Source organism: Sus scrofa, chromosome 2 (genome assembly GCF_054392235.1).
Source record: "Sus scrofa isolate SSC_HxYL_T2T_F1_AM1 chromosome 2, Sscrofa_HxYL_maternal_Yorkshire_Landrace_v2.0, whole genome shotgun sequence".
In the NCBI taxonomy this organism is placed as follows: Eukaryota; Metazoa; Chordata; class Mammalia; order Artiodactyla; family Suidae; genus Sus; species Sus scrofa.
Window position 1 is genome coordinate 127,920,552 of NC_139384.1, and position 27,764 is coordinate 127,948,315.

Below are 27,764 nucleotides of genomic sequence, written 5' to 3' on the forward strand. Positions count from 1 at the left end.
GACATTAATATTGTAAGAAATACTCTTTAGGGAGCACTAGGTAAAGAAAAAGTTCTAAAGAACAATATAATATTTTACTCAGTGTTTTAAAATTCCCTTCTAACTTCTCTTTCCAAATAATGACAAGATTGATAATTTTTTTATTGCATGGCTTGCTCTGAATTCTTTATCTGGCTTTGAACTTGGGGTGCTTAGGCAAGAAAGCAGTGGAAAATATGGGGAAAGTAAATAAAACTAACATTGTACCTACTGCCTCAAATACACAAACATAGTTCAATTTTTATACCCACAGTCATTCAGGCCCACCATTTATAAAGATAAAATTTCTTGCAAGTTGCCTTAGTGGGTGGGTTAAGGATCACTGCAGCAGCTTGAGTCACTGCTGTGGATGGGTTTAATCCCTGGCCCAGAAACTTCCAAATGCCGTAGGCTTGGCCAAAAAATTTTTTTCTCAGAATACCTAAAATTTTGTGATTTGTCTTTGGTTTTCATTTAAATAATACTTTTTTTTTTTTTTCAGGTCTACTAGTTGCCTTCCTTTGCTTTATCAGTAATTAAATTCTTTTAGTCATTTGCTGTTAGCCCCCTGATTTTTGTTTTTTTCTGCCTAGTAGCTAAAGTAAGTTAATAGTTGCCAAGTACATATAAATCTTGTAGAAAGTGAATATTTTGTATGAATTTTTTTTTAATGGTGGCACCTGCAATATCTGGAAGTTCCCAGGCTGAAGGTCACATTGAAGCTGTAACTGCTCACCTACACCACAGCCACAGCCACAGCAACCCACCAGATCTGAGCCTTATCTGCAGCCTCTGTTGCAGCTTGTGGCAATGAGAGATCCTTAACCCACTGAGCGAGGCCAGGGATCGAACCCACATCCTCACAGAGACATTATCAGGCCCTTAACTGCCGAGCCACAACAGGAACTCTGAGATTGAATGTTTCATAAGAGATCCCATAAAACTGTAGACTTGTAATCTTTGTACTTATTATTATTATTATTATTATTACTATTATTATTTTTTTTGTCTCTTTGTCTTTTCTAGGGCTGCTCTCACACCATATGGAGGTTCCCAGGCTAGGGGTCTAATCGGAGCTGTAGCCGAGGCCTATGCCACAGCCACAGCAACGCAGGATCCAAGCTGTGTCTGTCACCTATACCACAGCTCACAGCAATGCTGGATCCTTAACCCACTGAGCAAGGCCCGGGATCGAACCCGAAACCTCATGGTTCCTGGTTGGGTTCGTTAACCACTGAGCCACGACGGGAACTCCTGTAGTTCTTTTTAGGTTGTTTCTATAAATGATTGATAGGAGACCTCTCTGCTGTTGGCCTTTCCAAAATTTATGTAATGATTGCATCTCACTCTTGTTAGAGGTACTAGTCTCTTTTGCTCTTAAGATACCTTTGCGGTGTACCTTAGGTTACTTGTAGGGACCTTGGAGCTGGGTTGAGTGTATGACAGGATTGAGAAGATGTTCATTCCCATGATTCTAGGAAGGCCAGGGAAGGCAGACTGTCCAGTTGTGGCTGCTTCCCAGGATGGGAGCAGAAGAGCTGGCTGGAGTGTGGGGTGTGTGTGGCAAGGCGGGTCGGGTTTGGGAGAACCAGTGAAGCTGGAGGGGGAGCTATCTGCTGTGCACCTTGCAGTGTGAGCCCCGCCAGGGCCCTGCCAGTTATCTCGGTACATGTGGGAGAAGCCAGGCTGAAGTAGATGTATTCCTTTAAGGTTGCAAAGAGAAACATAGCCATCAAAGATGGGAAGAGAGAGAACAGGGGGAGTTAGGTTGGAAATTCAGCGATACGATCAAAGTCCTGAATTCTTAGAAGTGATGGAATTGGGATTTTGAGCCAGGTTTTACATAGAGATCCACAGGGTGAGGAAGCCCTCGTGTGATATCTGAGTTAGGGGCAGTTTAAGCTAGATCTGCTTATGAAATAAAAAGAAATGGATTCAGACCATAGCTTTGCTTCTGGTATGAAATGACCAAAGCTGTTAAGGTGTTTGAGTAATTTTGCCACAAGTAAGCATTGGGTGCTGGGATAAAGCATTTTAGTAGTAGGTTGGAATGAACTTATTAAGTAGCTACTTGGCCTTGTATTAACAAATAGAAATAAAAGTGCTAATCATCTGTGTCTATTTGAAAAAGGTTTAGCAGAAGATAGGAGAGTGACAAAAAGAAAGACTTTTGAATGCCACATCCGTTACATTTATGCGGCTATTGTAAGTGGCAAAAATACACAGAATTTATTCAGAATACCTGGCTCTTTTTTTAGTTATGTTAACCTTCCTTTTAGTGTTTGACTCATTCTACTAACAATGGGATTGAAAAAAAATGCAGTTGGTGTTTAACTCCTGTGAATGGGGAATGATGAGTTTATACTTGTCATTTACACAAGACAGAAGTAATTAGAAGGCCTGTGGAAGTTACTTTTCTTGTCGTATTTGTTTATTTATTTGTGGCTGAGCCCCAGGCACGTGGAAGTTTCCAGGCCAGGGATGAACCCAAGCCACAGCATTGAGATTGCTGAATCCTTGATGTAGGCCACCAGAGCACTCCTGCTTTAATATTTTTGTGCCCAAGGAAACTTGAGAAAACCCAATTCTGGTTGGATCTTAAATACCTTTTTTCCTTTTGTTAGGTAATGGTAGTTTTTGTATGTGTGTTTTGTCGTTGTTTTTTGTTTGTTTGTTTTGTTTTTTTGTCTTTTTAGGGCCACCTCCACGGCATATGGAGGTTCCCAGGCTAGGGGTCAGATGGGAGCCCCAGCCACAGCAACATGAGATCCCAGCCATGTCTGCGCCCTACACCATGGCTCATGGCAATGCTGGATCCTTGACCGTGTGAGTGAGGCCAGGGATCAAACCTGTATCCTCATGGATGCCAGTCAAATTCGTTTCTGCTGAGCCGAATGACGGGAACTCCTCTTAATGGTAGTTTTAAAAAATATATTAAAAGTTAGATTTCCTGTGATCAGGTCTCTATTTGAAAAGCAAAAGAATAGGTTTACATCAAGATGTTCACATCAAGAGTAAAGTTTAGCAAACCAGCCCAAGAAAAGTTTGAGAAGATTTACTTTAGTTTGAAGACTGAATCATGTTTTGTTTCTCTTCCACTTTGGAAATCTGGATTATATATAATTAAGTCACTTTTTGAAAATTTGATTTAGGTTTGTGAATTTCACTGTAGTTTGGGGTGCTCTTCCTAGAACGTGAAGATGTGTGTGTCATAGGGTAGCCACCATTTCTTCTTGCTGACAGTGCCCAGTTCATCCTGCCACTCTTAGTGCTTTGGTTGTTGAAGAGCGTTGGGTGCATATAGAGATGAAGATAGTTGGGGGCAGGGAGGAGCAGCCTGTCCTGTGCTTGCTTTATCTTATTTATCCTGATACAGTGCAACCTGAAGTAAAATTATCTTAAAATAAATGGCCTGTGCACATATATTTAATAATCCAGTGACCTTAAAATCACCTACATATTAAATAAGAAATTTTTTTTAGGGTCATACCTGTGGCATATAGAAGTTCCTGGTTTAGGGGTCAAATTCCAGCTGCAGCTGCCGGCCTACACCATAGCCACATCAACTCCAGATCCGAGCTGGGTTTGCAACCTACACCACAGCACATGGCAACACTGGATACTTAACCCATTGAGCAAGCCAGGGGTTGAACACAAGTTCTCATGGATACTAGTCAGGTTCATTACCACTGAGTCACAACGGGAACTCCAAGAAACCCTTAGGAGTGGTTGTCTCTGGGGAGGATAATTGGAGACAGTGGGGGGAGAAGGATTTAGGTAGCATTGAGTATCCGCTTTGGTAACTTTTGGTGTTTGTTCCTTGTTGTATATTTTAAAAAGAAAAGGAAAAGGGAAGAATTTCCCCTCCAAGCATTCCTATCTCCTGACAGGAGGATTGGCTTCCTACCCTGCCCCCAAGGATCTTCTGTGATGTCCTCTGCACCCCTCCACTCCCTGCCCCCACCCAATTTCTTTTGCTTTTGAGGAAAAACACTTTCTGAATTCATTGCCTTTTCTTCCTCAGCTCTAATTTTGTAATCCCTACCCTTTCATGAAAGCCCCTGAAGATTTCTTCCCATGAAATGCAGTGACCTCTTTTCAAACCTTGTGACCTTTCTGGGTCACTTGAGATGTGCCCTCTCCTCCAGCTTCTCCTGGTCCTTTTTGACCTTTCTCATAAGCATCATCGCTCTGATTGCACCTCTGTCAGCTCTGTGCTGTCTCCCTATGCAATCTCTTTGAGACTCTAAGGTGGAATACAAGCCCTCTTCTCTCTCCTCAGCTCTACCCCTTCATGTTTCCTGTCTACTAGGCATGTTGAGTTCCCAGTTCCATGGGCACCTTGCACTGTCCATTCCCCCGCTCCAAATCCCCAATTGTTTCCACTTGCTGTATTTTAGCACTTAGCAGCACCCAACTCAAAAACCCGAGAATTGTCAGAGTTCCTTCCTGTGCCTCATAAGGTTCTGGAATTACAGGTTGCCTTGCTGTAACATGCATATACTGGCTCTTTTTCCATAACACCCTTTCATTTTGTAAATCAACTCCTAAACTGGGCAGTCTTGTTCCAGATGGACTTGGGAGAAATTTCATGCATATAAATGTTCTGTCCTTATTAAAAGTGTGTATGTGTAGGGGGAGGAATCATTTCAATTATTTTTCTGCTTTGACACTCTTATGTTTATGAATCCATAGAAACCTCATTCCACAGGCATTTCTGCATTTGTGATTCGAGTTTGGTTTTTATTTGAAATCAAATTAGCAATTATATAACTTCACAGAGCTTGTGGTTTATTATTTTAATACTGATATTGTATTTTGCTTGGTTTCCCTTTCAGTCACTTAAAAAAAATAGTGTCTTTTCCTGCACAATTAAAATTAGCTCTAATATTGCCTTTATTTCTTAATGTATTAAAATTGATAATTAAGTACCTACTGAATTAAAGCAATAGTTAAAATTAATGGCATACCTATCATATGGCACTTTACGTTTGTCCTGTCATTTAATTTATTTCATCTAGTAACTTGATGCAGAATGGAGAAACTCAGAATCAGGGACTTTATTTAACATGCCCGGATTTTACTGCTGTGGTGTTTGGTCCTCCCATGGTCCCTCTGGGGATTCTGTAGACATCAGTTTAAGTGTGGCCTGTACATCCCTGAAGGAAACACAGTTGAGGATTGGATTTATGAGTCTTTTCTTTTTATTTGGGAGTTGATTTCCACATGGTCACTGTTTTCTTGGTTTGATGTCCCTTTATGACAGAAGAGTTTACAGTACGTCAGTACCATCGGATCTGGTGATCCGAGGTCATGGGGTTAAGAATGTAATAAAGGTGATAGCATTAAGATTTACATGGAACTTATATCTTATAAATTTTTTTTTTGTCTTTTTAGGGCCGCGCCCGAGGCATATGACGTTCTAGGCTAGGAGTCACATCAGAGCTGTGGCTGCTGGCCTACGCCACAGCCACAGCCATGCCAGCCCTGAACCACATCTGTGACCTATTCCACTGAGCGAGGCCAGGGATCGAACCCATATCCTCATGGATACTAGTTGGGTTCGTTACTGCTGAGCCATGATGGAAACTCCTATATTTTATAATTTTATCAAGAGATAATTATTGTCTGTTTTATGTGTTAATAATTTCTCTGCTTACTTGATTTTTGGTATGTAGGAGGGTAGCCATCATCTGAAGAATGTTATGGTCTGTAATTTATAGTCTCTCTGTTTTTCTTTATCAGTGCAATGAAACCTCATTCTTTTTTGAAGCTCGAAGTAAAACTGCTTGCAAGCATCTTTGGAAGTGCAGTGTAGAACATCATACATTTTTTAGGTATGTTAATGTGAAATATTTGCTTGATGTCCTAATAAATGAAAATTGCATTGGCTTTTATAACAAGAATATTGTCAACAAGAAAAAATTTAGACGTGTTTCTCTTTTATTAACTTTTTTATACACACATGCATGTAGATATCATCTTTGCCCACAGTATAAGAAAGGGTCCAGGACAGTTGCTTTTTAGGTTTATGTAAAGTGCAACCTTGGTTTTGGTGGAAATTAAATACTGTACTATGGACCTACTAAATTTGAATTATGTATTAGCCCTGTGAGTGGAGATGGGGAGTAGCCAGCTGGGTATGCAAGGCTTGCTGTCAAGACCAAGATTGGTCATGTACATTTAGTAGGTATTTAAGGCAAAGGGGACTGGATGAGGTCATCTATGGAAAAAGTGAAGAGAGAGAAGCAGGAAGATAAGGACTGTGCTGTGGCACCCTCCTGTCCTTTAGTGGACAGGAAAGGCCAGCCAGGGAGTATGAGAAGGAGTAACCAGGAGAACATGAGGAAATGGGAAATGAGGGAGGAAAATGTTACGGTGGGAATTCTCTTGTGGCTCGGTGGGTTAAGGCTTTGACATTGTCACTCCAGTGGCTTGGGTTGCTGCTGTGACATGGGTTCGATTGCTGGCCGGGGAACTTCCACGTGCCATGAGTGTGGCCTCCTCCCCCAAAAAATGCCATGGTGAATAAGGAACTGGCAACTGTGTTGTCTGCTCATGGGAGGTCAGATAAGATGAGGAAAGGTAATTGACCACTGGATTGTCGGGACACTGTTTCACATCCTTCAAGTGTATAGAGAAAACAGCACTTCATCAGGTAACACATTAAGGTTTATTTTTTGTTTTTAAATTTAAAACTAGATTAATTCTTCCCCTTATTCCCATTTGATGTGCATGGAATAATTTCTGCACATAGCACGATGGTAGAGAAATAGTCTTATATGTATCCTTTGTGGAGTTTGTCTTGAGAAAGAAATGTGGCCCCAAAGGTCTGGGACATTGGCTCTTGTTCCCTGGGCCTGGGCCGAGGTGCTCCACATGGAGGAGTTTGTTGAAGGTGCTCTGCAGTGCAAAGTACAAAGGAGAGTGAACCACCCCATCAGACAAGTTAACTACCATGGGAACCTCGGCCTGGGTAAATCAGCAAGTTCCCAAGATAATGGGGTTTTGTTTGTTTGTTTGTTTTGTTTTGTTGGTGTTGTTGATTTTTTGGAGGGTAAGGGGCCCTGTCTGTGGCATGTAGAAGTTCCTGGGTGAGGGATCGAATCCAAGCCATAGCAGTGACCCGGGCCGCTGCAGTGACAACACTGGATCCTTAACCCACTGTGCCACAGGAGAACTCCCCAGATAATTTAAGTAGATAAATTGCTTCACAACTATAGCTTCCTTCTCAGGGCAAAGATGTATCTAATAATCTTCAGGAAGTGTGACTATTTTGATATTATACATATACAGAATGCTAGAATGTGGTTGTGTTTCAAGTATTAATTTAAAAATTAATTTTTAAATTTCCTGCCAATATGTAGAATAAATAAAATATTTCAGTTGTGTGTTAAATACTGTTGCACTGTTAAATGTTTCTCTGTAGCTTTTGCTCAAGTGTTATATATATTTGTGAGTCTTTATCTGATTTTCTTTAAAAAATTCATTATAGAATGCCAGAAAATGAATCAAATTCGTTGTCAAGAAAACTCAGCAAGTTTGGATCCATAAGTTATAAGCACCGGTATAGGTAAATGGCATTTTTTGCCTTTGAGGTGTGAGTGTGTGTGTTTGTATGTGTATGAATAAATATTTAATTCAGCTGTCCACAGACATGCATGTTAAAGTTTGTGATATAATTTCTTTCTTATTTTTCCATAGTGCCAATGAATTTCTAAACAGTTTATTAAAGTTTCTTGACAAAAATCGTTTTTCAGGTTTAATTACGTTTAAAGTCTACATTAGCTATGGTAAGTGTAGGGTTTTTAGAATGTAATAGAGCTTCTTATCTTCAAAAATTCATTTTGCTCCTATTCTCACTTATTTCTAATTATGTTATGGTTATGAAACAAAGTAGATATTCTGAATTGTAGTTTATTGGCATTCTTAGGCCCTTCAGTTGATCCCCTGTTGTAACACAGTGTGTACTTTATATTGTGGGTCAAGTCATGTTTTCTGTGGCATAAAACCTATATATAATAATGCTAGCAAGTATATCTGAACTTGGTTAAGTCATTATATACTAAATGCCATGTATTATGCTAAATGTATTTCATTTATCGCACCATTTAATCACTGCAGTCTTATTAATATTATCCTCATTAATATGTGCGGAAACTAAGTCTTAGAGAGGACAAGTCCCTTCTCAAGGAAGCCCAGCTAGGAAGCAGTAATGTGGGGTCTAACTCCAGAGCCCATCATGCCTTTAACCATTGGTCACACTGTTAGCATTTGCAGGAAAAACCTGACTCATGCGGCCAGGCAGGTGCTTATGTCTTTTTCTAAGACCAGTGTTGAAAATGGGAGCCTTGTGTCTTGAAAAAGAAGTTGTTTTGTTTCAATTTGATCTGTTAAGCGGAGCGCCTATGATGTGGAAAGCATAGTATCCAGTGCCCCCAGATCTCACCACCTCTGCCTTCAGAGAGCTACAGTATTATTCAGGCAGTGAGGCATGTCTCAGGCCCTGTAAAACCCGAGCAGGGTGCAGAAATAACACGCAGGAGGTGGGATACTCTGTGTGAGTTCCACTGGAGATATCACCAAATGAAATCCTTATCTAGAACTCTTAAAATAAAGCTGAGTCAAGTGTTTACAAGATACATCAGATTTTAGTTCCTTTATTTTACCGCTCACTTTTATTTGCCCTGGCTTTGAAACCAGAGATAATCAATAAAGAAGTGATTCATGTTAAATGTTCAGTGCATTAATCTTTATATATTATTACTTGGATATTTGCTCATTTGCTAACTTAAAATAAAATTTGGGTGTTAGTGTATTATAGATGTTCTTGGAGCTCCCATTGTGGCTCAGTGATAATAAACTCTACTAGTATCCATGAGGATGTGAGTTCGATCCCTGGCCTTGCTCAGTGGGTTAATGATCCAGGGTTGCCATGAGCCGTGGTGTGGGCCACAGATGTGGCTCGGAGCTGGCATAGCTGTGGCTGTGGCGTAGGCTGGGAACCCTTCGACCCCTAGCTGGGAACTTCCATATGCTGTGGGTACAGCCCTAAAAAGACAATGAATGAATGAATAAATAAATATATTTATATTCTTGGTTATTTGTATGAAGATATTCACTGAAATTGAAAAATTTGAACTTGAGGTTATCAAGATTCTTCCCTAGATAGTGATATAATTACAGGAATTCAAACAAAGAATATTTACTTTTCTATTGTGAATACCAGTTAATAGTATTTGGACTATTCTTCCAGTTGAGCATACCACATTTCAGGTATTATGGAATGAATGTTTACATCTGCCTCCTTATCACTGAAATGGAGGTAGTGAAAAAACATCTGTCTTAATGTTCATACTGTTAAATTTGTAATTATCCCATTTAATGTGTGCCATAGTTGGTTTCCACAAATTTATCCATACCCAATTTCTCAAATTTATTGAAATGCAAATGCTATGGCTACTGGGAATTATTATTAGAAAGTTATTGAATTTTGCATACTAAATATCACTTCTTCCAAGAAAGTAATTAAAGGTAACCTTTGCAGAATTGGAAGCTCTGCTCAATCTGTCCTAATTGTGTGGTTGGTGTTAACTGCCTAGTAAGTCTTAATGAAATCCAAGTCTCCGTGTCTGTATGTACGAAGTGCTAACATGACACCATCCCTGGGAGAAAGATGTTTTATCCCACTGCCCACAGCTAGACTTGGGCAGGGATGGGTCTCTGACTTCTGGGTGGCTGCCAGCACATGGACTATTGTCAAAAAAGTAATAACAGCCAACTTTTATTAAACATCACATGCCTGCTCCTTTCTTTTGAGACATTCTGGAGATATCCTGGGATGAAGGCAGAGCTCTGGGAACATAAACAGCTCCTTCCTTTACCCTGTAGGCCTTTACAGCATGGGGACTAATGAACAGCATAACCAGTGGTTGTGTGTGAGAGTGTGGGTGTCTGTGTGTATAACTGTATATGTGTTTATAGTGGGGTATGTGTGCAGGTGTATGTGATGGAGAAAGGCAGAGTTCTAGTCTTTACTTTCTGTCTTGGATCTTAGAGTTTGAAGAATATCAAGGAGATTCCAACATCTTTTAGAAAACCTAATCATTACTTAAGAGGGGAAAAATTAGACATTTTTTAGTGATATGTGACAGGTAATCCTTCCAGAAATTCAAATTTAAATTTCAGGAAAAGGCGGAGCTGAAATCTGAAAGTCTAATACTTTGTTGTTTTATTATTACATACCAGTGATCTCAAATAGAGGTTGATTAAATCTTTGGTTAAATATTTCGTTAAACACTGCTCACCCTTTCTCTGAGCCCCTTAGAGATGAACCTTGCCTTTACCTGTTGTTAAGTTTGTAGGGGATTCCTGGTTTTGATGAATGAATGATCTGCGTAGAATTTATACTGCAGAAGTGAGAATTAGGCCTGAGACCCTTGGGAACCCAGATGCCCTTCCAGTAGAACTGAAATCACATGGGCTTTCTACATTTCTTAAAGTGTGGAAGAGAGGAGACCACGTTCTCCTGAGAACCTTCTTTGTGTCAGGTGCTTTCATGTGTATTACTTGATTAAATCCATTTTAATGACCCATCAAAGGGGGTATCACATACTCATTTGTAGAGATGAGAAACTTGAGCCCCCTCCCCCCCAAAAAAATCAAGGTAACTGAACTAAAGACAAGTAGGTGGCAAAACTGGAATTTGAACCTGGGTGTCTTTCCTCTTCTTGCGACCTCACTGATGGCCGATTGCACCCTCGCGTTGAAGCTGAGGGGCTGCTGGCAGTGCCACTCAGATAGGATGGGAGTATGTGTGCCACAGTGTGAGGGGCAGGGAAGTGGGCAGTCCTGGGGACAGAGCTCTGTCCTCTCCCTATGGTGGGCCACCACAAGTGCGGGAGCTCTTACCCAACCCTGTAAATCTCTACAATTGTCAAGTACTTTCTTCTGCAAGGAAATACTGAAAACACTATACAAGAGTATTTCTGCTAAGTAGTTCTAAACAAGTAGAACTATAAATGAGGAAAATGAGGTGCCAGAAGACTTAAAAAATAATCTGGGAGTTCCTGTTGTGGCTCAGTGGTTAATGAATCCAACTAGGAACCATGATATCGCGGATTCGATCCCTGGCCTCTCTCAGTGGGTTAAGGATCTGGCGTTGCTGTGAGCTGTGGTGTAGGTCACAGACGCGGCTGGGATCTGGCATTGCTGTGGCTGTGGCATAGGCCGGCTGCTACAGTTGCAATTCGACCCCTAGCCTGGGAACCTCCATATGCCGCGAGTGCGGCACTAAAAAGACAAAAGACAAAAAAATAATAATCATCTCCTGCAGACCACATAGTTCTAGCAGAGCTGTGTTTTAAACTGGGCTTGTAGCTTCAGACCAGATGGTTTGTGCTCCGTCTCTTCTCGCAGGCCCCCAAACTGTGCCACACTGACCAAGCTGGAGGGCGAAAGGCTTGTTCTAGTCCTGGGTCCCGCAGCCCATGCCAGATCAGTTTATGTTCCTGGATATTAGTTTTATTAAGCCTGTGATATGATTTTCTCATTTCTCCTTTATTTCTGCAAGAGAAACCACGAGGAAAACTTGAATAATAAAGTAAAATCTCATTATAAAATACCTCAGTGCTCCACATATTGGGTTATAGTTTTAGGGCAAATGTTTTTTCCTCTATGGAATAAAGTGCAAACTACCCAAGTCTTCAAGTATGTCTGTTTGAAGTAGATCTTATCTTCATATTCCAAACCATGTAGAATAATGGAATTTTGCTCTCTATGGAGTTTTCTTGGTTTTTCAGGGAAGAGATGTTGCTATTTGTGTTGCCTTATACACTACCTTTAAAAGAAGTAATTAAATTTCAAGGAAAGAAAACACGTCACGGTTTGCCTCTGCTCCTGCTGGCCTCCGTTAACTGTTGAACGTGGGTACATACACTCATGGACGGAGCCTGTCATTTTAATTCCCATGGTAGCTCCTATCAAGTCATATCCCCAATTAGCCTAATGAGAAACTGCTTTTTATGAGTGTTTCAGGCCTTTTTTTTTTTTTTTTTTTTTTTTTTTTTTTGCTTTTTAGGTCTGCGCTTGCGGCATATGGAGGTTCCTAGGCTTAGGGGCTGAATTGGAGCTAAAACTGATGGTCTACACCACAGCCACAGCAATGCAGTATCCGAGCTGTGTGTGTGACCTACACCACAGCTCACAGCTACGCCAGATCCTTAAGTCACTGAGCGAGGCCAGGGATCAAACCCACAACCTCATGATTCCTAGTTGGATTTGTTTCCACTGTGCCACAATGAGAACGCCCCTCTTTTTATTTCTAATAAAAGTAGACGGGGTGGTGATGAGGGGAATCTTTCACAGAAGCATCTAGGAGCTGAATTTGGCTTTGTAAATTTTGTTTAATCTTTTGGGGAGAGATACACCAATATTTATCTTGTAAATGTAGGATGAATAGGATTTGGGGCCGTTAAAAGAATAGAATCAGAATGGACACTTAGAAATGCCTTTTCCTTGTACCTAAATTATGTTTTCCTACATGAAAGTGAAAGCCAGAGTTGTTCATTGGCTCCAATTCAGCAGCTATGGAATAAACTTTTAGTAGGATGAATGTCGACTCAAATTCAAATTAAATTACACAATTTCTTGAGAAGGCTAGTTTTCCCCAGGGAAAGGCTCTTTAGAGAAGTGGTACCATGCATGAGGCTTTAGGCCTGCTTTAAATCTTTCCAGGCACTTCCTGGAACAGGGGAGGTGGGTAAAGTCAATAGTTGATTGTGTCACGGGTTTCAGAGTAAAATCACACCCAGTGGAGCAGTGGAGAAGGCTCTGTAATTGGCCTTGTAAATATGGCAGTGACATGTTGATTCCTGTAGAATCATTGCCTTTTGGAGTTTTAGTCCTGCACAGTTTCTTTACTATTTAGTTGTAGAGCTGGAAGACCATTAGCATCCCCTGTTTCTAGTCTGTCAGTCTCCTTAAATCCAAACCTAACTCCTCCTTTAATCCTTTCTTTCTTGGTTCTCCCTCTGAAAGATCTTCCTTTGCTGCCTGAGAAAAAAAAGTATAGGAGTTCCCATTGTGGCTTATCAGAAATGAATCTGGCTATTGTCCATGAGGGCAAAGGTTCAATCCCTGGCCTTGCTCAGTGGCTTAAGGATCTGGTGTTGCCGTGAGCTATGGTATAGGTCGCAGATGTGGCTCGGATCCCGTGTTGCTGTGACTGTAGTGTAGGCCAGTGGCTACAGCTCCTATTTGACCCCTAGCCTGGGAACTCCCAAATGTCACAGGTATGTCTCTAAAAAGACAAAAAATTAAAAAAAAAAAAAAGAAGAAGAAGAGGGAAAAAAGAAAAGCAAAAAAGTGCACTGTGAGGGCTGAGTGCAGTTTTATTTGGGGCTTACTGAGGACATTAGGCCGGCAGACAACCTCTCACATAGCTCTCAGGAAGTGCTCTGAAGGGAACACGTGTGCTGTCAAGCATGCCTCTGGGTAGATGGTCACTGCTTGTCAGGAGAAAGTTACTGCTAGTCATGAGGAGCAGATGACTCCATTAATGATTTTAGTGCTTTTCTAGTTAGGAGAAGATGCAAGAAATTGGGCTTAAAAAATTTTCTCCCGAAAATATCTATCTGAAGGCCTGGACTGCCGCTTTTTCCCAGAGCACATTCCTGATCTCTGCCCTGAACTCCTTTCAGGGTGTGTTAAAGGTCAGCAACAGTAATGGTTCGTGACATCATTCTCGTAGAACCAGAGGGCAAGTGACATTCTTCAGCTGGCACTTCTATCTCCCCTAAATCTTTCCTGCCAGAATCTCTTACTTCCTTGGTGAACATTGCAGTGAGAATCAGTTGAATGCCTGCATATACTTAGAGCCTGCATGAGTCTGTGTTTTTCCTTCTCTCTGTACATTACGGATGTATGTATTCTTCATGAGCTGTTTGATTTTGTGGTGGTGTGCTTTTTACCAGTGTTACTCAAAATGTTGTATTTTTAAGTGGCAGGACAGCATTGCAGATGAGTCGAGATCTTTCTATTCAGCTTCCCCGGCCAGATCAGAATGTGGCAAGAAGTCGAAGCAAGACTTATCCTAAGAGAATAGCACAAACACAGCCAGCTGGTAAGTCATGAAGCCCCCAACTCATCACTGTAACCTTGTGTTTCCTTTTAGGCTGTTGGTGTGACATATACTTAAGTGGTTACTGGAGCCCTGTAGCTTTTTAATTGTTAATATTGGACTTTTTAATTTGACCCAGAAAATGTCCAAGCAATAAAAATTAAATGGAGTTTCCGCTGTGGATCAGTGGGTTATGAATAGGACTGTAGCAGCTCAGGTCACTGTGGAGGCACAAGTTTAATCCCTGGCTCAACGCAGTGGGTTAAAGGATCCAGCATTACCATAGTTGCAGTGTAGGTCACAGCTATGGCTTGGATTCAGTCCCTGGTCTGGTAACTTCCATACGCTACAGGTGTGCCCATAAAATTAAAAAAAAAAAATTATTAATAAGTGGGTAAATAATCAACTTGAATCACCATAACCTGCTTACTGACTGTACCTAATGACTCTTTTTTGGAAAGATTAATTAAAATCTCAACTGAGTAATTTTTTTTTTTTGGTCTTTTTAGGCCCACACCCTCCTCAGCATATAGAAGTTCCCAGGCTAGGGGTCAAATCGGAGCTGTAGCTGCTGGCCACAGCCACAGCCACAGCAATGCCAGATCCGAGCCGAGTCTGCAATCTACACCATAGCTCATGGCAACGCCGGATCCTTAACCCACTGAGCAAGGCCAAGGATCAAACCTGCGTCCCCATAGATGATAGTCAGATTCATTTCCTCTGAGCCACCAAGGGAACTCCTCTGAGTAATTTCTTAGTTTGGTGTATTTGAGATTGAAACTAAAACAAAGTCTTAGCAAAAGTCTTTTTTTTTTTTTTTTTTTTAATAATAAGCATGGGGGAGGGGAGAGGACCTGACACATCAGGTCTTGTATCTCAGTCTCCAAGACTTTAGCAAAAGTCTGTTTTTTTTTTTTTTTTTGCTTTTCTAGGGCCGCACCCGCAGCATATGGAGATTCCCAGGCTAGGGGTCTAATCAGAGCTACAGCTGCAGGCCTACACCAGGGCCACAGCAATGCAGGATCCGAGCCGCGTCTGTGACCTACACCACAGCTCACGGCAATGCTGGATCCTTAACCCACTGAGCGAGGCCAGGGTCGGAACCCTCAACCTCATTGTTTCTAGTTGGATTCGTTAACCACTGAGCCATGACAGGAACTCCTAGCAAAAGTCTTAAAGAACCCTGTTGACATAACAATCTGTTGGTCTTTCTTTTGTTGTGAATTATAATATATGCATAAAATATACATACATGTATACTTCTACACATACACGTGTATATGCGTGTATATATGTGCATATGTGTTCACATGTGTGCACAAGTATGCACACACTTTTAACATATGCAGACTCAGAAGTCCCTGCTGTTTGTCTGATAACATCTTCACCATCTCCTTTCTCCCCAACCAGTGAAAACTCGTGTCTCATGTTGTGATAATTATTTCTTGACATTTCCCTGTGCTATTACTACTTATGTAGCCTTCTCTGAACAAAGCAGTTTGTTTGCTTATCTTTAAAACATTATGTAGATGAATCAAAGTGTGTTTTCTTTTGAGTCTTGCTTCTATCAGTGTTATATGTGGCGTATACTAAAGCACGTTTGTTTAGCTTGCAGTGAGTTTTCTATAGTATGACAGTTTCTTTATCTATTCTTCTTTATGCATTCTTTATCCGTGATGGACTCTTGGGTTAGTCATATTTTTTGTTTTTAATGCACACCACTTCTTTAATAAAAGCACCTAACAATTAGTTTTACTCCATGTTCAGTGTTCAGAGCTCACAGAATTGAACTATAAAGTGGTAGTTCTCACTTTGGTTTGTGGCTTGTTATAGATCTCCCCTAATACTCTCAGCAGGCTTTTTACATGTATTATTCCCCTTGAGCCTCATAGTAATCCTGTGAGATAGGGCAAGGCAAAAAACTAGGTGCCTGTTTTACAGAGGAGGAAGCCGTGGTCTCAGTAGCTTGATAGGGACGGGGCTGGCACGAGAGCCCAAGTCTCCTGGGTCTTTTTGCCATATTGTATGAAGCAAATGGAGTTTTTAATAACCATAATTAACATCCGAACATTGCAAGACAATTGGCAAAGCATCACGACAGCTCTTGCTTTGTTTAATCCTTATGCCAAGCCTGTGAGGAAAGTGTTTGCTTCACTGTTGCTGGCTGTGAAAATGTCACCTGACTTACAGTTTCTAAAGTGAAAAGAAATCTGATTGTGGGTCCCCTCCTCTCTCTGGGCTGGGAGGAAATTAAATTCTTTCTGATGGTTCTACAGTGGGAAAAATAAGACAGGATTTAATTTTGCAATAGATTACCTTGCCACATAGGTAATATCATTATCCCCATTTAGCTGATGCAGAAACTAACATTATAAAGGTAATTGGGCCAACATTATACAAAAAGTAGGTGGCTTAGGACAGAAGTTCCAGCCTTAATATTTAGTATCTATATCTTAATATATTGTAATTATCTTTGTATATGATCAGTCTTAAATCCCATTTGGATCAAGTGCAACGTGGTATAATTGATAAGCAAACCTCCAAATCCTATGCTATTTCTGAAACACCATGCCTCATGAAATTGTTCTGAGACCAACTGAGATTATCACAAGCATTCTTTGCTTCATATCAATGTTTCACTCCCCTTGAGATGCTGTAATCGTACATGCTTTTTACACAAACCTGCTCGTGTTGCTCCTTTTCCTCTCCTCTTCTAAAAACATCTGTCCCTGTAACACTGTGTCTGTCTGCCTGTCTTTCCGTGCAAGCCAAATTCCAGAAACTGATTAATTTAGGGACAAGGGGCTTTGTTTTTGTTTTTCTCATGGCTTATGTAGATCCAGCCAAATGCAGTTTTCTTAGAGTAGCAGGAAACGGTATTGAGCCCTTGAGTCCACCTCCTCTCCCTCCTAGTGTGGAATTAAAATACACTCCTTCTCAGGTCGGGGCTGAGAGTGTGGCTTATGTACAGCTCAGACTGCTCTGAACATTAGCCTGAGGATCTTTTAAAAATGCAACACGTTATTTTTTTTTTATTATAAAAGCACATGCTTGCTTTAGAAAATTTAGGAGTTTCAGAACCTTCCTCCCCCAAAGAAAAAAAACTTTCATATTTAATTCTCTTCTCTTAGTGCCAACACTGTTTTATCTAGCCTTCTGTTCCTTTGTATATCTTTTCTGCAAAAGTGATATAGCAGTATTTTACAACCTACTTTCAAATAAATTTTGAATCATGTATATGTTCTAATAGATTGTAAGTGTTCTTTTACAGCACCATTTTAATGTCCACATAATCTTCTGCTGTACAGATGCATAGACATAAGTTATTCAACTAGTCTTTAGTTTTGGGATATTTAAGCTGTCTCAAAATTTGAGGAATATAAATATAACTAAAATGAATAGCTTTGCAGTGATATCTCTAGGTATTCATGTTAGTTTATTACGTGTATTTTAAACATTGGTGTTTTTTCATCATTTTTATTCTAAAAAGGAGATCAGGAGTTCCCGTCATGGCGCAGTGGTTAATGAATCCGACTAGGAACCATGAGGTTGCGGGTTCTATCCCTGCCCTTGCTCAGTGGGTTAACGATCTGGCATTGCTGTGAACTGTGGTGTAGGTTGCAGACGTGGCTCAGATCCCTCATTGCTGTGGCTCTGGCGTAGGTCGGTGGCTACAGCTCTAATTAGACCCTTAGCCTGGGAATCTCCATATGCTGTGAAAGCAGCCCTAGAAAAGGCAAAAAAAAAAAAAAAAAAAAAAGGATCATACAATGCCATGTTTAAAAACTAAGACTTTGGGAGTTCCCGTCGTGGCGCAGTGGTTAACGAATCCGACTAGGAACCATGAGGTTGCGGGTTCGGTCCCTGCCCTTGCTCAGTGGGTTAACGATCCGGCGTTGCCGTGAGCTGTGGTGTAGGTCACAGACACGGCTCGGATCCTGAGTTGCTGTGGCTCTGGCGTAGGCTGGCAGCTACAGCTCCGATTGGACCCCTAGCCTGGGAACCTCCATATGCTGCAGGAGCAGCCCAAAGAAAGAGCAAAAAGACAAAAACAAACAAACAAACAAAAAAAATAAAATAAAAACTAAGACTTTGGCTGTGTGTTCATTTCACTTTGATTGTGAATCACTTTTGGAGCCTGTGTCCCACAAGACTATGATGTGTTCTGGGCACCAGAGATGACCCTGCCCTTGACAGTGTGGTTTTCCTGGTGCAGAAGAACCATGGAGCTGATGCCAGTGAGGCAGACTTACTTAGAGTTGCTGTCATGCTTATGTGAAGAATGTTGGGGGGGAGGCAGGGATAATATTCTATTTTATTCCCTGTAATTCACATGTACTCTGCTTTGAGCCTCAGTCGAGCCCAGCTGGTAGAGACCGTGTCTCTAAGGATATGGTGGGGTTCTGACTTGGAGCAGAACATGTGAAGAGGGTGCTCTTGTCTTCACCTCCATCAGTCATTCTGTGCCCTGTGTCCCACCCACCGGGTCCCATGAAGAGGGCAGTTTTGTGTGAAGCTGGACTACTGTGTGATGGGAAGGAGGGGTCCTGTGAGCCAGGGAGCATCCTGTGCTTAGGGTCAAGCCTGCCCCTTTAAGGCTCTGCTGCAGAGGGGCTTGGAGGGGAGGATGCTGTGAGGGAGTGGCCTGAGGGTCACTAGGTTACCGTAGCCCTCAAGCCTGCATCTCCTTCCCCATTCCTTTCCCTCCACTGCGGGCAGCTCCTCCAGCCCTGCCACTTCTCATTCCCACACTCCCAGCTCGAGGGCAGCCCCCTCCCTCAAAAGCTCTCAGTTGCTGAGATATGCTCATGGGTGGCTGGGCAGGAAAGGAATAATAGCTCAAAACATTAGTTTTGTTTTGTTTAACAAATCAAAGAGAAACAAAAGTTTTACCTTACAAAATATTCCTGCCACAGTTACTTAAATTTTTATTGGAAAAAAAATTGATAATTAAAATGCTAGAAAGCTGATTTTAAAATGTACAAAAAGTTGATTTTATTAGCTTGTACTGTGTTTGGCAAAAATGGAGTTGCGGTTGAAAAAGAAGATTGATTTTTTTTTTCCTTTAAACTCTAATAAGACTAGCTATTAATTTTCATAAATTGAATTCCAATATTCTCTCTAAAATAACTTTAGAACCAAAGTTCTGTGAGTTACTGGCATAAATTCTCACCTCTAATTTAAAACATTTATAGATAATGAAAAAACAAGTTGTGACAGAGACTTTTGCCTTTTGTTCATTTATATTGTCAATTTATACTGCATGACTTGTTCATTTAGAAGACATTCTTTTATTTCTTCTGGAGTTAAAGTAATTCAACTCCAGTCAAACTTGACGACTACTCCCCTTAACCTGCATCTCAGTCCTTTGCAAATTTAAAAAGCCTGCTTTTTCACTTCTCAGTCAGGAATAATAAATGTCCTGGTAGCTCAAAAGCCATTGTGTTTAGAATTCACCAAGATTGGGCCTTGGCACCTCTATGAGGAAGTGCATTCCAAGAGCCCTGCACCCAGCCTGCTTGCTGCCCCACCCAGAGGAGTTCAGCGCCAGGGCAGGCAGCCAGCGAATTCCTGCAAAGCTAAGCGGGCAGAGGAGCCTATGGGTAAAGCAGGAGGCAGGATGGCAGGAAGGAAAAGTGCATATTCCTACAGCCCTTTCTCTGACAAGCTCTTGGCAACTCACTATGTGGGTTCCTGTCAGAAGGGGGTTTCTGCTGTGTGAAGGGCATTAAAGAGAATGTTTGGCTACAATCCAGTTAGCTGTCAGAAAAGTAATGGATGGAGCCATTTATAGTAGATAAACGATGCTGTGATTGTCTGATGCAGCATTTTGAGTGTTTAAGGATATTGTATTGATGAACAGAAAAATAAGTAGTTGCAGTGTAGTCTCAGACAACTGAACAGCCAGTTTGGGTGACCTTGGGGCATTTCCTCTCTGCATCTGTGGAAGATACTGCAGACATAGTGCCCAAGGGGTCCTGAAAATGACTTGTGCCTAGTCTGGAAGCAGACAGCTACTGCTCAGACCAAGCTACTTTTTCTGTGTAGGAAAGAAGATCCAGTGTTGTCAAATCTTCAGCTGTTTTAAGGGAAGCACCCATTTGGGTATTTATAGAAACTTTTCAGAATTTTAAATATTGGCAGTTGATTTCATTTTGAAGAAAGTTTTTGTGTGCTAAATTGAACACGCCTAAGGGCCTGGTGTGGCTTGAAGGCTGCCTCTTCAGGAGCCTCTGATTGACACATCTCGTATTAATGGCCCATCTGCCTGCCCTGGGGTCCCTGTGGGTTTCCGCAGCAGCCCCTGTTGGGTCCCTAAATCAGGTTCTACACTCTGTGACTCCCAGCAGGAGCACTTTGTAGTTGGTAGATGGTTTGACCACCTCTAGGAGATGATGGTGCCACACAACGCTGAATCCCCTTACAAAAGACGCACGTGTGGGTAGCTGACCAGCATTCATTGGTGACCTGAGCTGGGTGTAGCCCGGAGCAGAAGAGAGGGGCAGATGTTTTGATATAGTGAAGTACAGTTTCATTTGATGTCGTATAAAGCTCTGGGCTGCTGAGAAATAGTATTGTCACGAAAGTAATAATCATTTATTGAGCACTTGCTCCATTTAGCCCATTGTGTCAGATGTGAGGCCCGCAGAAGCCTGGCTTGCTTTGCAGCGATTAAAAATATTTAAAAAAAATTTTTTTAGGGCAGATGCAAGGCAAGCTATGTGAGTAGAGACTGGCCTCTTGGACTGAGCTGTATCTGATAAGTCTGGGTTCAGCCTCAGTCATCTGGGCACTAACTATGCAATGTTAGGAGGTCCATTAACCAGCAAGACCATCAATTTCTTGGTCTGTCCAATGGGGGGATTACCTCCTGCCTCATGGGTTGTCGTCATGGAGATGGTGTCTGAACTGGGCAGAGTGTGGTGTTGAGCATATGGAGGGCTTGGCACACTTGAGTTTCTTTCTTTTAAAGCAAAAGGAAGTGTTTCTGTACATAGTGTGGGCCTGTGCATTCACCTCTCAGTCTTTGATTTATATTTACCTTAGAACATCAACTTCACATGCAAAGGATAATGTGATTATATGGAGGAGGAATCACCTTTTGAGGGTGAAGGGTGGAGAGAGAGTCATTCAAGTGCAGTGAGTGGGCTTCAGAAGGAATTGGGTTACCTCTGATTTATTCTAGAAGATTAGGTGTAAGAAGGATAAGAGGGAAGTGGGCAAGTCAAAGTGCTCCCCTGTGCATAGGCTTCTTCTTCCCTGTCTGTCCAAAGATCTCTGGGACCCATGGGCAGCTGTTGGCAGGTAGTATTAGAAGCCCAGAGCTGGGGCTTGACTGACTTACTGTATTCCTACTTCTCAGAGTAATCATTTTGCTCTTCCGATTTTTATCCCCTACCCCATGCTCACCAATCTTCAGGCTCTACAGTCCCACTGGGATATTCTATGGCTATAAACTAGGAACAACCAACTTCTCATTATGAGATTGTGTGCTGTTTTTTTTTTCCCTCCCTTTAGCCGCACCTGCAGCATGTAGAAGTTCCTGAGCCAGGGATCGAACCTGTGCCATATCAATGACCTGAGCCACAACCCACTGAGCCACCAGGGAACTCTGAGATTATATGCTGGTTTTAAAGTTCATACAGTTAATCATTTCATCTTCTGTGTAAGGTGGTTTTCCCTATTTGAAGTAGTGAGGTACGAGGCCTACCCAGGGTAGCATTTTTCATGTTAAGCAGACAATGGAAACAAAAGACAAAAGGGCAAAGCTGAAAGGATTTGGAGAAGGAAGCAGAATTGCTCAATGGGGAGTAAACAGAAGCGGAGGCTATGGATCCATGATTTTAAAAGTAGTAGAACAATACAAAACAGATCATACAAATTCAAATGTTAGGAATTTCTACTCTGTTGTAGCAGATACACAAGGCAAGGAGCATAAGACACATTCCTATGCGTACATTTCTGAGACTGATGCGCTACCTACTGTGCTACCTACTGCGCTGAGGCACCTTCCTATGTGAACATTTAAATGCAGACCATAGGAGTTCCCGTCGCTCAGTGGTTAATGAATCCAACTAGGAACCATGAGGTTGGGGGTTCGATCCTGGCCTCGCTCAGTGGGTTAAGGATTCCGCGTTGCCGTGAGCTGTGGTGTAGGTAACAGATGCGGCTCAAATCTGGCATTGCTGTGGCTCTGGTGTAGGCCGGGGGCTACAGCTCCGAGTAAACCCCTACCGTGGGAATCTCCATATGCCGCTGGTACGGCCCTAGGGGGAAAAAAATGCAAACTATAAAGTGTAGGAGATTGCACTGTAGATCAAGTCAGAGCATGTTCTCTTTCAGAGGAGGAAGACCCAGGGTCAGACCTACAGTCCTTGGATCAGGTTAAATAGAGGGCATCTTGTGTTGTTGGCAAGGAAACTGAGGCTGGAAGTGGTGAAATGACTTGCAAGGGTAGCAAGTTCTGGAACCTGGAGGGTAGGTATCTGGATGAGAATCACTAGGCACTGTGAGGCATATTTGAAAAAAGACAGTGATATCATAGCTTCCACACCTGTGGGGCCCTTAATAGTGTTGTGACACCTTTGCATGTTTCTCCTCTGTAGGTCAGCTGAAGGCAGGAAAGGAAGAAATTAGTAAAAATTCTCATACAAGGGAATTAGAATAAGCCATTCTGAGCAAGAGTCGTTAAGTGGGGAGTTCTCTGCTGGCTCAGCAGGTTAAGGATTAAGGATATGGCTCTGTTGAGGCTCTGATCACTGCAGAAGCTCAGGTTCAATCCCCGGCCTGGACACCTGCATGCAGTGGGTGCAGCCAAAAAAAAAAGTTGCAAGGTGGTTAGTTTCAGAGATGATTTCTAGAAAATTTAAGAGATTGTTAACTTTGTTTTATAGAGAGAGGACTATGTCTCTCCCCTTTTGTTTTTTGGGTTTTTTTTTTTTTTTTTTTTTTTTTTTTTTTGTATTTTTAAGGCCACGCCCTTGGCATATGGAGGTTCCCAGGCGAGGAATTGGAGCTGTAGCCACTTAGCCTACACCACAGCCATAACCACGTGAGATCCGAGCCACGTCTGTAACCTACACCACAGCTCACGGCAACACCAGATCCTTAACGCACTGACTGAATGAGGCCAGGGATCAAACCTGCATCCTCATGGATGTTAGATTCATTTCCATTAATCCACGACGGGAACTCCAGACTCTCCCCTTATAAAATGATAAGTCAGAATCAGGTGATCTACTGAGATGTGGTCCAAACCTGTGATCCCACTTTCTCTTTACCGTAGGAACTCCTGATTTGAGTAAACTTGAATTTCTGGTCTAACTTGGTTGTAACTCATAACACGTTATTCAACATTGTGAGCTTTTATTTCATTATCCATAAAAGAAGCAATTGGTTGCATGAACTTTAAAGATCCCTCTTCCTAAAGTTCTCTCTTCTCTCTGGTGTACCTGTCAGAGTTGAAAACACCACATATGAAAAACAATTTCGAAAGCTTTTTTTTTTTTTTTTTTTTTTTTTGGTCTTTTGTCTTTTTAGGGCCGCACCCATGGCCTATGGAAGTTCCCAGGCTAGATGTCTAATTGGAGCTGTTGCCGCCAGCCTACACCAGAGCCACAGCAATGCCAGATCCGAGCCTCATCTGTGACCTACACCATAGCTCATGGCAATGCTGGATCCATAACCCACTGAGCAAGGCCAGGGATCGAACCCGCAACCTCATGGTTCCTAGTTGGATTCATGTCCACTGCGCCACAACAGGAACTCCTGAAAAGCTTTTTTATTTCATTAAAAATTTTTTTTTCTTTGCTTTTTAGGGCCACAGGTGTGGCATATAGAAGTTCCCAGGCTAGGTGTCAAATCGGAGCTACAACTGCTGGGCCTACATCACAGCCACAGCAACGCAGGCTTCAAGCCACATTTGTCATCTACACCATGGCTCATGGCAACCCTGGATACTTAACCCACTGAGGGAGGCCAGTGATTACTAATGGTTACTAATTGGGTTTGATACTCCTAAACCACAATGGGAACTCCAGCTTTTTTTTTTTTTAAATCATCACTTCACGAGTTGCATAGACTTGTGAAAAATACCTTCCCAGATTACAAAATACATGTTTATCTTTGGAAATATACATTATTTTTTTTATACTTTGGTATGCAAAAGTAAAACTGTGTGTGTGTGTGTTTGAATTCTTTTTTGGCTACCCATAAGCATATGGAAGTTCCTGGGCCAGGGATCAAATCAGAGCTGGAGTTTCGACCTATGCCACAGCTGTGGCAACACTGAATCCTCAACCCCCCGTGCCAGGCCTGGGATCGAACCCGAGTCACTGTTGTAGAGACAACATCGATCCCCTTATGCCGCAGCTTGAACTCCCACAGCTGTTTCTTTAAAACTTAAGTTCAGGTCAAACTCTTACTGACAGATTGAGGGAATTTGCAACAACCTTTGTATCTGTACAATTTTTCAAATTAGTCTTTTAGTTCATATTGACCTGCTAAATCCGCTTTTAGCAGAAATTCTTGAAAATAGTATTTTTACAGAGGAGCAGAAAGTCAGGCTGATTTTACATCGTCATCTTTTAAAGAAAATGTTTTTCTTTGGGACCTTTTACCTAGCAAAGGGAAATGGCGATAACCTTGTTAATTGCAAGAAGCATTAGGTAGGTCACAGAGTCAGGTGTATGTTTGTTTAAAGTCATCTGTCTTCCTTTGTTGACACCCTTTTCTCTTCTGGATTGAAGCTGATGTTTATTTTCATTCTGTAAAAAAATGTGTTAATATGTGGCAGCCTGGTGAGATTTTCTCTAAAAAGTTAATGTTTTCACTCTTTCTGGGAGTGTTTAGCATTCCATGCATAGCTACCAAAATTAAAAAAGCAAGCAAGGCCAAAGGCATATTGTAGTTTCAAGTTAAATATCCTAGCTTTAGAGAGTTACCATAAATGACAGCTTTCCCCCCTTTCCTTTTTTATTCAACAGGAATTTATTGAGCACCTCTTTGGTGTAAGACCTGTGATATTGTAATTTATAATAAATCAACATTTGGCCTTCCTCTGCATTTCTGACACAGAGCTCCTAAAATGCTTGAAGTTTCTGAAGTGATAAAAGTTGTGAATGGAGCATCTTTTGTTATTCATAACCAGCCCCTTTTAACTACACCTAAGTTTATGTTAATAAGGTAACTTCTAGAAAGCACCAAATGAGCTGTGGGGGTGGGGCTAGTTGCTAAGGGAACTAACCTTGAGTAGAGGGTTGGACACAACAGTCCCACCCTGATTTCTGGGGAGGGGAGAGGCACTGGAGGTTGAATCAGTCACCAGTGATCAATTGATCAGTCATTAATCATGCTCATGAAATGAAGCTTCCATAAAACCCCAGAAAGGACGGGGTCCAAGGGGTTGCTGAACACGGGGATCTAGATGGAGAAGGAGTGGCATGTCAGAGCCTTGCAGGTATGTGCCCCTTTCTTTGTACCGTGCCTTGTGCATCTCTTCATGGTTGTTCCAGAATTATATCCTTTTATATATAATAAACAGGCAATTTGTAAGTAACTGTCTGAGTTCAGCTAGCTGCTTCAGCAAACTAATTGAACCTAAGGGGTGTCATGGGAACCTCTGCTCTATATAGCCTGTTGGTCAGAAGCACAGGTGGCAGCCTGGACTTGTAGCAGATATCTAAACTGGGGGCAGTCTTGGGGGGCAGAGCTCTTAACATGTGGGGTCCAACACTATCTCTAGGTAGGCAGTCAGAATAGAGTTAAATTGTAGGATACACAGTCAGTGTCTGCTGAGACTGAAGAGTTGCTTGACGGTGTTAGAAAAAACACCCAGTGCGGACCCTATTCCATGGAACTTAGGAAATGAAAAAACTTGGCCCCTGGTCTAGAGGAACTTTATTATATAAAAGGGATACAGTGGTTATTTTGCATTTACTAAATGCCAATCACTGTGCTGAGCACTTTCTAGAAATTACCTAATGTAATCTGCGTATCTACCATATAATAAGCAGTAGGTAATATCACCATTTTACAGATGAGAAAACTGAGACCCACAGGAATTTAATAACTTGTCCCAGACAGCACAGTGTGTAAATTGGCAGAGCTGAGAGGCACATTCAGGTTTGTATGACTGGTATGCTAAACCATTTTGTAGGACTGGAGAGGTAAAAGATGGACTGAAATGTGGGCAGCACGTGTCAGGTGTCATGGAGCCGAGCCCTGAATGAGTTGTAAGCATGTGGAAGGATGGTTTGTTGTGGTTAAAAGTAATCCATGATGCTGTTGTGAAGGAAGTGGATTTTGAAGGACTGGTGGATTAGAATGAAAGGTTTGCAACTGGGTATGCAACCCCTGGAGGAGATGCAGGAAGACTTTCTAAGGATGATGTGGGCCCAGGCAGTCTTGATAGTCAGTTTCCAGGTTCTCTTTCCTGGAAGGAGTCTGCCTGTGACATGGACTTACTGGAACTTCTCTTCAGCCTGCCCCTTCCCAGTGAACATTTTCCTATTTTGCAAAAGGAAGGCAGGCCTTTTTTTTCCCCATCCAGAATCTGTTATACTGCTTTGTCCTTAAACGTTCAACCTTCTGGGTTGGTGCTGGGAAAGTAAAATGACGTTAATTGTCAAGTGACACATCCTTGTATATCATTTTCTCATTTTTGCTTCCCAGGGACCCACTTGATATGCCACCTGGTAGAAAAGTCAAAATAATTTTGGATAATCTATCACTACTTATCAAGTTCCATGTCTACATGGAACACTGACAAGGTCTGTGGGACAGTGGTGATGTGTTTATAACAGAATAATTTATATAAATGTCTGCTTAATGTGTATAGGGCTTCTCAGTACAAAAATCTATCCAAATAAAAATAAGAATAGAATTGTTGCTAAACTGTTTTATTTTAGCACAGAATTGTATTCTCGAATGGATATAATCCGTGCAATCATTGGGAAAACAAAAATACCCTGTTCGTTCAGTAAGAATTACTTTTCAGTAAAAACTTTTTACATTTAGTAATTATCAACATTACTATAGTATAGTAATAATATACTATTAATAATTATAACTTGGTTCAGAAAAAATTTTTACCATGTAGATCTTTATGGTCATGGGAAGTAAAAGTTGTTTTTCTATATATTTTTTTGTCACAGAAGTAAGATAGAGTGAAGAATAAAAACTTGTAAGCATAAAACATTACTTTGAGATATATTTTCGCAGAGGAGATGGAATCGAATTACAATTGCAAGGAGAAAAAAAGAGTGCTATGAAATTTCCAACTGCTAAACTCATGTATTTTTTTATTTTGTTTATTTTTTTTTATTATTATTTTTCTTTTTAGGGACACACCCACGGCATATGGAAGTTCCCAGGCTAGGGGTTGTATTGGAGATGTAGCCTACACCACAGCCATAGCAATACCAGGTTAGAGTTGCCTTTGCTCCCTACACTGCAACTTACAGCAACACCAGATCCTTTAACCCACTGAGCAAGGCCAGGAATCGAAGCTACATCCTCATGGATGCTAGTCAGATTCTTAACCTCCTGAGCCACAATGGGAACTCCCATGTATTTTTTTAAATGAATGACTACGGGTATCAAATTTCTGTGGCATTTTATTATATTG

At 41.5% G+C, this 27,764-nt stretch overlaps 1 long non-coding RNA gene across 6 annotated transcripts in view; it reads left to right on the top strand.

Moving 5' to 3' along the window:
* The window catches only part of LOC100739170 (band 4.1-like protein 4A), a 269,965-nt gene that overhangs the window by 180,356 nt on the left and 61,845 nt on the right, over window positions 1–27,764 (top strand). For all 6 annotated transcript variants that reach the window (XR_014838559.1, XR_002342067.2, XR_014838558.1 and 3 more), the window contains 3 exons: window positions 5,764–5,855; window positions 7,514–7,591; window positions 14,019–14,140. This is a non-coding gene — a long non-coding RNA (band 4.1-like protein 4A). The remainder of the gene's footprint in view (window positions 1–5,763; window positions 5,856–7,513; window positions 7,592–14,018; window positions 14,141–27,764) is intronic.